Here is a 14373-nt window from a genome sequence, read left to right on the forward strand (position 1 = left end):
GAGTCAGTGTCTATATTGTTTTATGCTATTTTATATTAAGTGTGTTTAGGTCTACCTGATACTGATGATGTGCTAAGAACAATTATGTAGGGTTGGGTTCGATGACTATGAGTATGATGATCGTATGACTTGTTATTAATAGCGAGTAGAGGTTGTATGATGATGCATGATTAGTAGGACTTGTTATTATATATGATGATGTATGATGCGAGCATGAAGAGTTATTATATATCAGCGGGTGAAATGAATATAGCAGTAGCGTTGGTAAACCAAGCACGAAGATAAGAGAGGACACTTCTCTCTATTAGCTAGCTAATAACAACCTAAATTAACCCCCAAAACCCCTAAACCAGCCACTTAAAAAAAAACCTCAGCTACAGCCAGCTTCTGACGCGTGGATGCCTTTTGGTCCCGGTTTATGTCACCAACCGGGACCAAAGGCCCCCCTGCCTGGGCTGCCCGCAGCGGCCACGTGGATGCCCATCTATCCTGGTTCGTATAAGAACCGGGACTAAAGGGGGGAGGCATTAGTAACGACCTATTAGTCCCGGTTCAAGAACCGGGACTAAAGGCCCTTATGAACCGGAACAAATGTCCTGTTTTCTACTAGTGTAACTACGTAACAATACATAGGCATTTTACGTAAGTGTAGCATTTTTGTTACCACGAGGTCCCGCCTACAGCAAGTCAGCTCACCTTTTGTCATGCAGATGAAACACGCCAACTTTTTATTGTCCTTCACTACCACGCCATGCATTCAGATGAAACACCGCCGCCTTATTTTTTGTTCTCCGTCACTAACACGCGATACTTGCATGAAGATGCATGCAAAGCTCCTTGGTGATGCTACATGCCTTCGGATTTATGATTGTGCCGCTTGAGTTCAACTAGAACGAATTTCCAACATGGCAGGCATATACATGTCACCATCTTTTATGTTATTCATAATGTAAAACGAAAAATGTATAAAATCAATATGGGAGCGAGAAACATCAGCATGTGTCAGATAAAAAAGGATTTTATTCGTATCGGTTACTTTTCCTTACTAGTAAATCCTTACGTGCTATGCATATTGATATGTGACAGTACATTAATTGCATGCATATATTAGATAGGATATTATCTGCATGTTAATTATTTGATTAGTATGCTGGAATTGATATTTGATACGAAGTTAATTGCACGCTAAACGTGTTGAGCACTCATCATTGGAGCAACCTGAGTCGTTGGATTGACCTAATTTGATGACTGAGATTTGTTGGATATACCTTTTTGGGTCTTTGTATATTGCTATTAATCGACTTCTTTAGAGGAGCACTCGGTCTTAGGCAACCAACAAAGAAGTCCATTAGATACTTGGGCTTGGTCTAAAACATATCAAAAATGACCCAAAGCCTTGTAAGATATAAGACAATAACGATAATAACAAAGAAAAATAAAAGTAAATAAAAATAAAACGTTCTAACAAAGAATGAACTAGTGGCATAGGTATCACCCTTTAAAAACAAAAATAAGGAAAAAATTCACATAATTTACATATAAATTTCATATTTTTATAATATGCAATAATAAGTGAATTTTTTTGGAAAACAAAGAAGTTCCCTAAGAAGATATGAATTAGTCACATTGGAATTACCCTTTAAGAAGAAACAAATGAAACTAAAACTAAAACAGTAAAAGCAATGAAGTTTGTCTAGGAAATAATGAATTAGTAATATTGGTTTTACTCTTTAAGAATAAAGAAAATAAAAAATAATAATGACGAAACTTGCACACAATTGACATAAAAGTTGCGCTTTACTGTAATATGCAATAATAAGCATATAATAGTGGAATTTCCACACAAAAAGTTTCCTAAGAAGAAACAAATTACTGACATGGTATTGCCCTTAAAAAGAAATATAAACTAATAAAACAAGAACAAAAGAAAATTCAAAATTATGAAGTTTTCTAATGAATTAGGGGCCTTGGCATTACCCTTTAAGAAGAAAAAGCTAGTCAAAAAAATTGCACACAATTCACACGAAAAATGTGTCTTTATATAATATGCAACTATAAGCATATAATGATGGATTTGTTTTGCAAAAAAAAAAGTTTCCTAAGAAGGAATGAATTAGTGACACTGGTAAAGAAATAAAATAAAATATAAACTAAAATAAATTCAAAAAACAATGGCAAAATTTGCACACAATTTACATAGAAATTGCATTTTTATAATATACAAGAATGAACATATAGTAGTGGAATTTCGCAAAAAATATGTTTCCTAAAATTGAATGGAATAGTGGTATGTGTATTACCCTTAAAAAGGAAACAAAATATAAAAACAAAATCAAATTAATGAAGTATTTGAAGGAATAATAAATTAGTGATATTACCCTTTAAGAACAAAGAAAATGAAATAAAAACTAAAAACAAATTAATGAAGTTTTTTAAGGAATAAAGAATTAATGGCACTCGTATTACCCTCTAAGAGTAAAACATTTAACCAAATAATGGAAAACTTTACACAAAATTTACACATATATTGCGCTTTTTATAATATGTAAGTATTAGCATATGATATTGGAATTTCGCAAAAAAAAGTTTCCTGAAAAGGAATGAAATAGTGGAATTGGTATTACCCTTAAATACGAAATAAAATGACAAAAACCTAACGAAATATCAAAAAAAAAGTTTTCTAAGGAAAAATGGATTAGTGACATTGGTATTACCTTTTAAGAAGAAAGAAAGTAAACTAAAAAGTCAAAAAAAAATAAAGTTTTCTAAGAAAGAGAGAATTAGTGGCATTAGCATTACTCTTTAAGAGTAAAGAAAATGAACAACATTAAATCAAATAATGGTAAAAATTTCGCACAATTAAGACGTTAATTGTGTTTGTATAACATGCGAAACTTCGCAAAATAGAAGTTCCTACAAAGAATGAATTAGTGGCATTGGTATTGCCCTTAAAGAAGAAAGAAAATGAAATAAATACTAGAAAAAAATCAAAATAATAAAGTTTTCCATGGAAGAATGAAATAGTGATATTGGTATTACACTTTAGGAAGAAAGAAAATAAAAAAATGATAAAAGTTGCACATCATTTATATAGAAAATTGTGTTGTTTTATAATATGCAAGAATAAGCATACCATAGTGGGATTTTGGGAAAAACAAAGTGTACTTAGAAGGAATGAATAAGTGGCATTGGTATTACCCTTAAAAAGAATGAAATTAAATAAACTAATAAAACAAGAAGTAAACCAAATTCAATGAGTTTTCGATGAATAATGAATTAGGGGACTTGGTATTACACTTTAAGAAGAAAAAAATAGTCAAAAAATGCACATAATTTACACAAAAAATGTGTTTTTATATAATATGCGAGTGTAAGCATATAATGATGGAATTTTCGCAAAACAAAATTCGTAAGAAGGAATGAATTAATGACATTGATATTATCCTTAAAGAAGAAAGAAAATGAAATATAAACTGAGAAAAAAATGACAACATTTTCACATAATTTACACAAAAAATTGTGTGTTTTTATAATATGCAAGAATAAGCATATCATAGTGGGATTTGGAAAAAAAATAAGTCTACTAAGAAGGAATAAATTAGTGGCAGTGGTATTACCCTGAAAGAAGAAAGAAAATGAAACAAAACTAAAACAAAATAAAATATAAACTTTTCTAAGACAGAATGAATTAGTGACATTGTTATTACCTTTTAAGAAAGAAAATTTTAAAAAACTTACACACAACTTTGCGCTGTGTAAATATGTGAGAAATAAGCATATAATAGTGTAATTTTCGCACTCTAATATAATTTATATAATACTTGCATGTATTGATTTGCATTTACGAACTTCCGAGAAATACTCAAGAAGACTGACTCAAAAAGGAAAAAGGCAAGCAATAAATGCATTTTTTAAGTTCAAGCAAAAAAATGCAAAAAAAATCAAAAAGTACATACAAATATAAAATAATGAAGCACTGTCGGTCTGTAAACAAACAACGCGAAATGGTCTTTAGCGCAATAAGGAATCAACCGACCCAAAACAGTGGCCAGTCTGAAATTTGGGCCCAAAACGCAACGACAGTGACAACATAAAAAATATCATGGAGCACGAATCTCAAAGCAGAAATCAACGGCCGAAATAATCGACTAACCCAGATTTAACTTTTAGGGAACTTACATGTAGCTAAGTTGGGGCAAAATGGTGCATAACGGGTCAAGCAGACCAAGACTGGTAGCTAGCAACACCTCTTTCCAAGAGGAGAGAGCAAGCAGGAAGCAAGCATGCCCACTGCCGCCTGTGACCACCACAGCGCCGCGTCACGCCGCCGACTCCGAGTCTGCTTCATCGTCTCCCTCGCCGTACTCCTCCTCCTCGTTGTGGCCGTCGCCGTGCTGGCCATCACGGCGCTCCGCCCGCACCCGGCCGACACCACCATCTCTACGATCCGGCTCACCTCCGTGTCTCTCTCCCCTTCCCGACTCTCCCTCAACGTGACGCTCGACGTCGTCCTCTCCATCCGCAACCCCAGCCCCGTCGCGTCCTTCACGCATGACGCTGGCCGCGCTGAGGTCTACTACCACGGCACGCTCGCCGCGGACACCAACGCGCCGCCCGGACGCATCAGCGCGGGAAGCACCAACGTGGTGACCGTCAGGCTCACGGTGCTCGCTGACCGCCTCGCCGGGTACGCACCTCAGCTGTACGGCGACTTGCTCGGCGGCGCTGGGGATGTGTCGCTCACCGTGCGGACGACCGTGCCGGGGACGGTCACTGTTCTCGGCCTACTCAGGCACCACGCCGTCGTGCTCACGGTGTGCGACGTCGTTGTCAACGTCCGGCGCGCCGGCGCACAGAGCTCGTCGTGCCAGTACCGGACCAAGTTCTAGCTAGCGATATTTGGATTAGTTGATGATCATTTACTAGAATCATTATCAAACCTAAGGTTGGTGAAAGCTCTTTCAAGATTCTGGCCAAGCTTTTATTGTTTTCGATCGGTGATTCTGCGATAATAGAAATTTGTCATCTATTATCTGAATTCTGTAGTATTTGAGTGCTATCTCTCTCTCTCTGAACAAACAAAACTTTTCTTTTCATTGCTAAGAGAATTAAGGAACCAATTTAATGATGCTCAATTAAGCTGATGTTCCAAGTTCCAACTCGCAAGTTTAATGAACACCTAAAGCATGAGCAACAAGTAACTAAAGTACATACGAACAGGTCACATAATGTACATGAAGTAGTCAGTTAGCAACATGAGGTTGTAGATATTAATCTGCCATATGTATCTTGTGACCAAACAAAGACCCAAAATTTGAAACTGAAACTGACAAGCAGAGGCAACTACTTGGTGTGACCTTCGACTGCGCTCCCGTTCTATGGCTTCGAAACTCAAATTTCCGATGCTTAAGAATCGAAATAACATCTATATAATTCCAACTAAAAGGTTGCTAGGTGATCACAGATGAGGAAGCAAAATGAGACTATTTTGGTGATGTGCCGAGTCGCAGATGAAAATGTAGAGGGTTTAACGCTACAAAGCACCGGTTAGTTTTGGCGAGGTGTTGAGTTGCAGATGAAAATGTAGAGGGTTTAACGCTTCAAAGCACCAATTAGTTTCAGTGTTGTTTCTTGTCTATCAGAAACATGCAGACTATCAATATCAAACCTGCAGTGAATCACAAGTTAATGTTGCAAAAGGGTTAACAAACAATGTGGGCGACTGAAGTTATTTGCAGGGGCTTTGTCTCGGCATTCACCATATACATTGTCGGCTGAATAATTTAAAATAAGTATGATCTATATTTTCGATGCCAAAACCTAAGATATTGTGCAATCTTTGCATTGTCGAGTAGATATTAACTGTGACTTCTACTAAATTCAGTGAAGCCCTAAATATCACTGCTTGAATTTCACATCTCAAAATTACTCAAAAGAATGGGAAATGAATCATAGTGCACAGTGGTTTGGTTTGCTAGTTCGCCATAGCTAAACGGCGCCAACTATGAAACAGTGTTTTTCCAATGCAACTCATCCCTTGGCAGAATATTGCTGCCAAATTCACAATGGAAGAGTTCCTGTCCAGCTGACAATGCAGATGATGGGGATGCTGATAAGCAGATCAGCAGTATTCTGCATATTTTTTCTACCCTGGCTTGTATCAATTCGTGTTAACCTTGAGTCACCAACAAGATACTACAAAGTAGAGTAAGGTCCTGATAATTGCATTCAGCTACTGAAATAAGGTAAGACAAAATTCTGCCAATGATCACCCACTGGTAAACGATGATCTCAACGTAAGACTGCAGACAATGACCTCAAAGAGATGAATGCAACTAGTAGGTGTGCGCTCACCTGCCATTCCATGAATAACATGCAAGTACTCTCACCCACTGGTCAATATTCTAACTAATCTCTGAAGCCTCAGCTTACAAGGACACATTCGAGTTTTTTTTTAGAGAAAGGGCCAAAGCCCGACTTTATAAATAAAGCCACATGGCAGCGTCACGGATACCCAAGGTTCACACAGTCTCAGAAACACAAAGAGAAGTTAAATAGGCCCAAATTCCTAACGAAACCGGCAGCTGCCAAACACGGCACGCAGGCCGGGGAGAGAAGGAGACCTAATCCCGCAAACTACAGCACCAAGCTTATACGCCATGATTCGTCCCGGAGATCTGAGAGGCTGAAGCCCGAATTTTGGCGATGAGCAGGTCCAGGGCGTCCCGATCTGGTTCCTTAGTCAATAATCTCCACTGCTGCAAGAATATACATGATTTGAAAAGAACGTCAGCAGGCTTAGACACATTCGAGTTTAAGGTGATTGGTTATATCTCCGTGATCATGTTCATTCTGAAAAGCTTTGTTCCATAGCATGTTCATTGGGAAGCAAATGATCAGTAACTTCACCCTTACTTCTCCAGTTGTGCTCTCACACAGCAGGCCTGGTGCTGTCCTCCTTGAGACATGAACACAATGTGGGACCTGGGTCTGACAATAGCAAACCTTTCTTGTGCTTATTACTACAAATTTTGTTTCTTCAACTTATGTTCAGATGAAACATAAACATGAAGCACTAATACTCAAAATGTTTAGCAGGAAAAGTAAAACAGTAAGAGATTATTCCAAACAATGCAATATAAAAACGGTGTCAGCGTGGAGGCACAAAAAGGTATTCATAGATTTTCAGGTTGCAATATCAGTCTATTTTAGAGAATACTACAGCTCACTGGAACGAGACAAATATAACCCTGTCCAGTTCTCTATAATGATGAGCTTAAAGTCTCCATAAGATCTACTTACCAATGTGCAATTTATTCATAGGGAAAATGAATTTATAACCGAATATTTCACTGACTATGACGCAACCATTGAATATAACTACCAGTATTCTAAGGTCTTCTATTATCAGATGGTGTTTGCAAGTCAACAAGTAATATTTGTTTGCCTCTGTTTCATCGCCAGCTTCAGCAAAGGATAGAAACAGGAAACAACCTAAATGTTGACTATTAAGAAGATCACTAGATGAAAAGGTAAAAATCAATTCTTCGCTTCAAGAAACAGTGACATGAGGGGCATAGATAGCTAACACTTGAGTACTAAGAATACGACTAGTAGATAATTAACATAAAACAAAGCCAAATTTCTCAGCTCAAGAAAATACACACATAAGGAGGACCAGTTGGCAAAACTTTACAAAGCGGAGCAAAATAAAAATTTGATCTTAGCATCACCACACACAGTAGTCACTTGAGCGGTTCAGCCCGAAAGGTTATGAAGCATATATCTCATGCAACCACACTGCAGTCAGAGCTTTTTTGATAATAACTTATATACATCAATGCAAGACGAAGAAGAGGCTAGTAGGCTCATACTTGGTCCAATTCCTAGATATTGATGCTCATGAGGATATGACAGCTAGGCAGAAAGAAGCACCACCTCACTCAACAGCCATCAGATCAACGGCAACTTTCTAGAGTCGGAAAAAAAGTGTGCTGGACCAGACTTTGTTTGAGCCAATATCCATACCTGCAAATATAATGACTAGTTCTTACTTTAATGATGAGCTTAAAGTCTCTGTAAGACCAGTTGTCAAATATTTCCAAAGCAGAACAAAGTGAAATCTTGATTCTAGCATCAACACAAGCAGTAATCACTTCAGCCTAAAAGGTTGTCAACACAAGCATAGATTTCATGCAACCACATTACAGGCAAAGCTTTTGATAATAACTTATACACATCAATGCATAACGAAGAAGAGGCCAGTTGGCTCATACTTGGTCCAATCCATAGATATTGCAGGTCACACGGATATGACAGCTAGGCAGAAAGAAACACCATCTCACTCAAGAGCCATCAGATCAAAGGTGAGTCACTGACTGCGTAACTTTTTAGAGCTGGAAAGAAGGTATGCTGGACAAGACTTTGTTTGAGCTGATATTTATGCAAACACAGATCTTTACGACCACAATTGAAACTGTCAATCAATTTGCCGTCACTGTCAACATGAAGCAGCCACCCACCAAAATTGAGCAGCAAGAGCACGTCACCATCCCGCGAAACAACATCCAAATCCCAACTCTCACGATTGTCTTCAAACTGCTCCCTGATTTTTGCAGCCGGCAATTTGAGTGATACTTGAAGTCCCAAACCTTGCTTTCATAATCTTGTAACACCCATATATTAATGATTTCGGTGTCATGATGAAGGCAATGGATGCCCAACGTGTCATCCATCTCAAACAGGTCAGGGTCTGAACAACTAGAGCACGCATGTGCCGGAATGACTCAGCTGTGGTGTCAAATACTAACACATGATTTCTATGCTTCGCTAGAAACCAATGCAGGCTATCACGGATCAAGGTAGATGTCTCGAACAACAGCGCTTTTACCATGTCCAGCCACCCAATTGACCTCGGTGGCTGGTCGGAGCACAGCGGAAGGACTCAGCCTGGACACGGTCCGGTCCGGTCCGGTCTCGGTCCGAGCCGGCGTTTGGACCGGCCGCTGGCGGTCCGGTCCGGACCGGACCGAGCTGTTCAGCGAGCTCCTTTTCCAGGACCGGACCGAAAGGGTGCTGGCTCGGTCAACTTTTGAGGACCGTGTGGATCGATGCCACTAGTTCTGCTAGCTGTTGTTTAGGTCCTAGTTAGTTATTTGGCTCCTAGTTAGCTGCAGTTTAGGTCCTGGTTAGCTACAGCTTAGTCATCTGTTGAATCTTGGATGAAACTGACGAACTGAATTTCTGAATCTGACAAAACTGAATTTTCTAAATCTCCCAGTTCGTGTTCAGAGCTGATGCCTGGTGCATGCCCACTTCCGGAGAAATCACTCGCCATGCAACGTGTGCATGCCCACCTCTTGACTTAGTTTCAGGTTAGATCAGGCGGTTGTGGGAGATCGTGGCATGGCATGATTTCAGCTCATGCAGCGGCAACATAGCTACGTACGGGTGGACGTGGGATGCCACTTTTCGTTCCTTTCAGTTGTAAGGGAAACATCTTGACCTGCAGCTCCTTTCATGGCACGATTTCAGCTCATGCAGCCGCAAGTTGGGGTCAAGGTCATGTTCGAGAACTCCAGATCGGCAGCAGTCTAAGCACGACAGCGATGGCGACTGGCGGCAAGAAGATGCGGCGCACGGGGAGGAGAGGAAGGAAGGAATGGGGAAGCTCGGGGACATGGTAGTTCGCCAAGGGGCTGCCGGTGTCCGCGACGACGAGGAACGGCGGCGGCGGTGACAGCGATCCCTCGGTCCGACCGAGCGGCTCGGTTAAAGACCGGACCGGACCGACATTTTTTCGGGCCCATTATCGCAGCCCGGACCGACCAGTTTTCCTACCGGTCCTGGACCGTGCGGTCCGGTCCTCAACGGGCCACGAGCGGGCCCAAAAGCCCGCTCGTTCCGTCCAGGCCTAGGAAGGACATAGCAGCCAATTTGGTCTTCAGGGCCCCTGAAGTTGGTGAGTAGCAGCCGGTACTCTCCAGTGGGGCGGTGTGGGTACATCCCCAAGATCAAAGTCCCACGGTAATCTCCCGAGGGAGGCATGCTCCCGCGTGGCCGGGTTGTAGGCAGTGCGGCGGCCACAATAAGACCTGGAGAGGAGGAGGCCGTCGCAGGAAGCCTGCAGAATGAAGGGCTCGTCATACCGGGCGACGGTGTGGAGTTGGGCGGCCCGGTGGTCGAAGGCGAGGATGTTATTGTGTCTGCCGCTGGAGAAGATGGGGAGGTCGGGTTGGCGGGCGTGGTGGGCGAGGAGGAAGTGGCGGGTGGAGGTGGCGCAGCGCCAAGCGTGGCGGACGGCGCGGCAGCGGAGGAGGGATTTGGGGTGGAGGCGGACGAGGATCTCCCATAGGACGATCTCGTCTAGAGGCCCTCGAGGAGAGGCGTCGGTCCTGCTGCCGCGGCCTCCTCCGCCATGGTCGCCGGCTGCGGCTGGTTGGTGGTTGTGGCGGCGGCGGCGGCGGAGGGAAGGTGGGAGTGGAGCGTAGCGTAGTCTTTGGGCAGAAGGGAAATGGATGCAAGTCAGACTTTTTTTTTTTGCGGGATGCAAGTCAGACTTGAGCTGGGCCTGGCTCAGCCCAGCCTTGTAAGGAAAATAAACAACTTTTTTTAAGGAAAATAAACAACTACTACACCGTATTTCAGTACCAACAAAAAAATGAACGCATAATTCATGTTCAAGAGTTCAGGCTATCCAACTAAAAAACCAGACTACTAATGGACAACGTGAACATGAAAAAAAAATGCACATTGTTAGGACGAAATTAATTTGCGATCATGCAATACAAAAATGAGCATGCACAATTATTTTTTGAGAATTGAAAAGGCGCCTTTGTGTGTGACTATCAGCGGCTGGAGCATATTGCCACCACTCCGCGAAACGACATTGTGCATGCAATATAATGAGCACTCAGTGAGGATATGCGCCACGGCCTTCTAGCGAAACATCGTAAGCTGTGTGGCTCGCTAGTCCCTTTGCCATCTACAGTAGCATCGGGCAAGACAAGCCAAGCAACTAAGGGCATCTCCAGCTGTTGGCCCCCCAGGGGGCGTCTAAAAGCGTCGCCTGAGGGCGAGCCGGCGACACACTCGGCGCTGGGGACGGTTTTGCGCCCAGTCGTCGCCTCCAGCTCGCCCCCAGGCGTCGAAATTGGCCCACTTTGCAGCCCAATTTCGGTGAATAAACGGCCCATATGGGCCAGAATAGACCCATATTCGGCGTGGTTTCGGCGTTCAATTATCAACACACACATATTTCATCACAGAAAAATCAAATACGTCAACAAAATACTACAACAACAAATAGTTCAATACAAATTATATAGTTCAACAAATAAAAACTCGTATTTCATCACGCGGCGTCCCCCTTGAGCCTCCATAGGTGCTCAATCAGATCTTTCTGCAGTTGATGATGCACCTGTGGGTCTCGGATCTCCTGACGCATACTGAGATAGGCAGTCCAAGTTGCCGGTAGCTGGTGATCAACTTCGGCTAGAGGACCCTACCTGTAGTATGGTTCAGTGTCAAACACTGGGTCTTCTTGCTCGCTCTCGATGATCATGTTGTGCAAGATGACACAGCAAGTCATGATCTCTCACATTTGATCTTTCGACCAGGTCTGAGCGGGGTACCGAACAATAGCGAATCGAGATTGGAGCACACCAAATGCCCGCTCGACATCCTTCCTGCAAGCCTCCTGAACCTTCGCAAACCAGGCGTTCTTGCCTCCTGCCACAGGGTTTGAGATCGTCTTCACAAATGTCGACCATCTCGGATAGATGCCGTCAGCTAGATAGTACCCCTTGTTGTATTGGTGCCCATTGATCTCGAAGTTCACCGGAGGAGAATGGCCCTCAACGAGCTTGGCAAAAACAGGAGAGCACTGCAGCACGTTGATGTCATTGTGAGTTCCTGGCATACCAAAGAAGGAGTGCCAAATCCAGAGGTCCCGTGTGGCTACCGCCTCAAGCACCACACTGCAACCGCCTTTGGCGCCTTTGTACATCCCCTGCCAACCAAATGGGCCGTTCTTCCATTTCCAATGCATGCAGTCGATGCTTCCAAGCATCCCAGGAAATCCTCTTGCTGCATTCTGGGCTAGGATCCGAGCAGTGTCTTCCGCATTGGGTGTTCTCAAGTATTGTGGCCCAAACACTGCCACCACTGCCCGACAGAACTTGTAGAAACACTCTATGCTGGTGGACTCGGCCATGCGCCCATAGTCGTCGAGTGAATCACTGGGAGCTCCATATGCAAGCATCCTCATCGCTGTCGTGCACTTCTGGATGGAGATGAATCCAAGAGCGCCAGTGCAATCCATCTTGCACTTGAAGTAGTTGTCGAACTCCCGGATGGAATTCACAATCCCGAGGAAGAGCTTTCGGCTCATCCGATAACGGCGCCGAAATGTTCTCTCGCCATGAAGTGGAGCATCGGCGAAGTAGTCGGAGTAGAGCATGCAGTAGTCGTGCAGACGATGCCGGTTCTTTGCTTTCACCCGCCCCGGCGCCGAGCCACCTCGGCGCGGCTTTTCATTGCTCGCCAGTAGCTGGGCGAGGGCGGCGAGCACCATCAGATGCTCTACTTCCTGGACGTCGGCCGCGGCTTCCTCCTCCAGCAGCGTGGCGAGCTCTTCCTCCTCATCCGAGTCCATCACCGGCATAGTCAAAACGCTGAACACCTTGCGCTTGGTGGGCGTGTACCCGCCGTTAAACCGCGCCTCCGCGGCCGGAAACGGCGGCCGGAAATGCCCAGCTGTTGCGGGAGGGGCTGCCGCGGCGAAGCGCTGCTATTTTCCGGCGGGGAATGGCTATCTAGCGGAGTAGGCCGGCGGCCGTCGCCGGGATATAGCTAGTGGTGGCCGAGGGCGCGGGGGTGCGAGGCGTGTCGGGGGAAGAAAACCTTGACTTTTCCCCTGTTGGTGTGGGCCAGGCGTGCTTTTCCCTAGCGCCGGAGCCCCCAACGGCTCCCCAGCGCGCCGGGTTCGGCCTATGACCGCCGGGCGAAAAAAAGGTCCGAACCGGCGATTTTCGGCGTCCTAGGGGCGCGACTGGGCCGTTTTTTCGGTGCCGGCGCCGAAAAAGTGGCCTCGGGGGGCCTGTTGGGGGCGCGGCTTGAGATGCCCTAAAGAACTTTGCCTTGGGAGGGGGCCAAATCCTTGAGGTAACTTGCCAAGACCTCGAGAAATAACGTCCCTACAAGGGGGTGGTCATGCTAGGACATGGTATGACTGTTTTCTCAGTGGTTGGCCACACTCCGATTCTAAGGCGGCAAAAAAATTTCGGGGGGTGAAAACATGGCTGACATGGCCAAGGCCAGCAGTGCCGGCATTTATCCCTTCTTGAAGGAGCTTCCTCCTCGCCCTCCCAAATGCTTCAAGTGAAAACCCTTACGCTGCGTTTGGATGTTTGTATTGGGCTGTCGAATTCGATTTGGTAATGGGCTGACCCCAATACAGGAGTTTGGATGTACTCTGAAACAACCCACTGAAACGGAAACGAATACGCTGAAGTTTTCGCTCGCACGCGCCCACCCATCGCGCCAATACAAAGGCCTGGACCTCCGATTTGGCCTGAATTGCTTCCCTCCCGCAAAAAAACGCTTCGTCAGTTCCCCCCGTAACACGAGACAGAGGGTTCAAGAGAGAGGAAACCGCCGCCCGGCAGATCGACGGTGGCGCCCTCGCAAATCCACGACGCCGGCCGGTGTAGGTATGGTCGCCGCCTCCCCTTCCCTTCTTCCTCTGCCTCCGTCCCTTCCCCTCCTCCGGCGCTACCCCTTCTCGTTCTCTCGGGCCCTGCTCGCCGTGGCCAGATCGGATCTGAAGCCAACGGCGGCAGTCCACTCCGGCGCCGGCCCTTCCTTTCCTCTCCAGCCGTGCGTTGTACCACTGCCGATGCACATCTCCTCTTCCTCGGACCACCTCTTGGGCCGCCCCTTCTTCTGTGTGTCCAGCCAGCCCCTTCATCCATATATAATCATCCAATTATATAGTCAGAAAACTACTGTTTTAATGCATATAGTAATGTTGCTATGCAATTCCAGTGTTTGACATCCAAACACGATTCTGTATTGAAACCTCAGGACGATTCCGTGAGCCAATTCGATTTACATCCAAACAACCGAATTCGTATTCATGTCGATTACAGTTTCCTGTCTGAATTGGAATTGAAACCAATACAATACATAGGCCTCCAATACAGACATCCAAACACAGCGTTAATCTCTTGGACTGGGAAACGCTGCCTTGAAGCCTATGTCTAAGATATGTCATCATCTCAGCAGAGGAACAATGGTCAAAGACGCGTCTCTTGTTCCGCTTGGTGACAAAGACTACAGACGAGGCGGCGCCAGTTCCCTTTCGGTCCGAAC

General features: G+C 44.6%; 1 pseudogene; it reads right to left on the reverse strand.

Moving 5' to 3' along the window:
- Window positions 1-8355: 8355 nt before the first annotated feature.
- On the reverse strand, window positions 8356-10419 carry LOC123066481 (uncharacterized; annotated as a pseudogene).
- Window positions 10420-14373: the final 3954 nt, after the last annotated feature.

Source organism: Triticum aestivum, chromosome 3B (genome assembly GCF_018294505.1).
Source record: "Triticum aestivum cultivar Chinese Spring chromosome 3B, IWGSC CS RefSeq v2.1, whole genome shotgun sequence".
Taxonomy (NCBI): Eukaryota; Viridiplantae; Streptophyta; class Magnoliopsida; order Poales; family Poaceae; genus Triticum; species Triticum aestivum.